The sequence below is a fragment of the Penaeus japonicus genome, unplaced genomic scaffold, assembly GCF_977035675.1.
Source record: "Penaeus japonicus unplaced genomic scaffold, GWHDUDI00000001_assembly GWHDUDI00000025, whole genome shotgun sequence".
NCBI lineage: Eukaryota > Metazoa > Arthropoda > Malacostraca > Decapoda > Penaeidae > Penaeus > Penaeus japonicus.
Window position 1 is genome coordinate 31,435,542 of NW_028234427.1, and position 2,061 is coordinate 31,437,602.

General features: G+C 36.3%; 1 pseudogene; it reads left to right on the forward strand.

Annotated features, from left to right (window-relative positions):
• The first annotated feature begins 155 nt into the window (after positions 1-155).
• LOC147468977 (uncharacterized) lies at positions 156-695 on the forward strand (annotated as a pseudogene).
• The last annotated feature ends 1,366 nt before the right edge of the window (positions 696-2,061 follow it).

A 2,061-nucleotide genomic window follows, 5' to 3' on the forward strand; every position in this document is an offset into this window, starting at 1 on the left:
TACCCCATAAAAGCATCAGTAATAGAACCCATTTTCTCATAGAGCTCGTTCCCGAACTCAGAGTACATTCATATGACGATGAATGTATTCTGTCATTTCCCGAGTGACCCCTGCATGGGAACCGATTGAGACCTGTGGCAGAAACAAATCCACCGATGGTCATCTCAAGTTCCATAGCAGCCACGTCCTTCATTAATGGTAAAATCATCTTTGGGAGCAGCGTATTGCAAATGACCAACAACATCTCTTTCTTAGGAGTATGTATTGATCATTCCCCGAGGAGCGACACGCATCTAAAAGGAAACTGCAAAGTGAGCTTCAACTAAAGTGGCTATCCCAAGGAGAGTGCTGTATAATGCCCAAATCGGTCCCTTCCTGGAATATGCACCTTTGTCATGGGTGTCGGCATCATAGACTCACCGGGATTTCTTGGACAAAGTTCAACGTCGAGCTTAACATCTAATTGACAGTGTTAGTCAAAATAAGTACCCTGCACCGCGTATGACTCTGCAACATGGAAGAGATGTGGCAGCACTCACAGTAATGCACAAAATTCGCGATAAGAGCATCATTTCCAGTAAAGATGAAGTGTATGTTCCATGGTCCAATACCAGCCAAGGCCAGTGGACTTTTCTCTCTGGAATGCCTTTAAAGCAGACACAAGATTTCAAACACTCAATACTCAGCAAGTGTAACGAAGGGTCTATCATTAACGGCTTCACCATACCTTTACACTCCTTAATGTCTTAATATATTTTATTTATATTAGTTTCAGTGCCACTGCTTTGATCCTGATCACTTCCCCGGCAGGAGATTGCTTGCTCCCCACAAGATCCCACAAACTATTCCCACAACATATTTCAATCACATAGCTAAATCACGCATAGCTAGAATTGTATCAGATTTAGTGATAGAAGCAAATAAAGCCACTAAACTAAGAGAAACCAAGTTCCATATTCTTTATTCGCAATTAATCACAAACACACTGCATAAACGATACAGTTACAAGAATAACCATTTGTCATCTATAATAACTTTCTCATACCTTTGATTCTCAGATTTATCTCCCGTGTGGAATGATGCTCCTTTCCTTAATTTTGTTCCCGAGGATGACACGTAAGCGACGAGGAAAAGATTCTGAATAAGGGACAACAAAAGTACCGCCTAAACTAATCCTTTCAGAAATTTTCATCTTTTTCAGGAAAGTCAAACACTTTTGTATTAGGGTAAAAGAAAGAAATAAGAAGTGTAGAAGTGTAGATTTCTTAACACTATTTTTTTAGTGGTTATTTAAATCACGGCTATTTCGTGAGATACACATTGTTAGAAAAAAAACACTTTTTTTTTTTTTTTTTTTTTTTTTTTTTTTTTTATAAAGCATGAAGTAGGATTTCATGGTGGAGTCGGCCAACTGACAATGAGCAATTATATATCGATAGATATTTGCTTATCAGTTAGGATTACTCAGCCCATTCCTAAATGCAACTAAATGAGGAAATATCTCCAGGAAATCAGTGCGGTAATTGGGTTACATCAATTCCTGAGCGATGAAGGATTATTATCGAAAATCCTGGGACCATAAATCAAATATTATTAGCACATTACACTCTATCATAGATAATGAGCACGATTAGGTTTGTATTTTTGTGCAGGCGCGCTTGTTTCAAAGGAATATATAAAAAATAGTAATGGATGTTCAATAATTCGCGGAAATATTGTAAAGATGTATTAATGACAGATAAAAAAACGTGATAATTATTTCAAGTCTTTTCACCGTAAACAATACAGTTGCGTTCTAGATAAGGGTATAAAAAGTAAATTAATTGATACTGAAAAAAACTTTCATCACACAAATATCAATGTTAGGTGTGCACAATAACTTTGACCATTAATTCATTTCATTTACTCAAATTAAGTCACGTTGCATATCAGTTGTTTTTTGAGTAACTTCCCTCAAAAAATACAAAATACATGACAAATTTCCCACAAAATATACACATGAGGTCAAATTCCATTAAAAGAAATCATATATATATCTCATGTTATATGTCCTCCCACAAA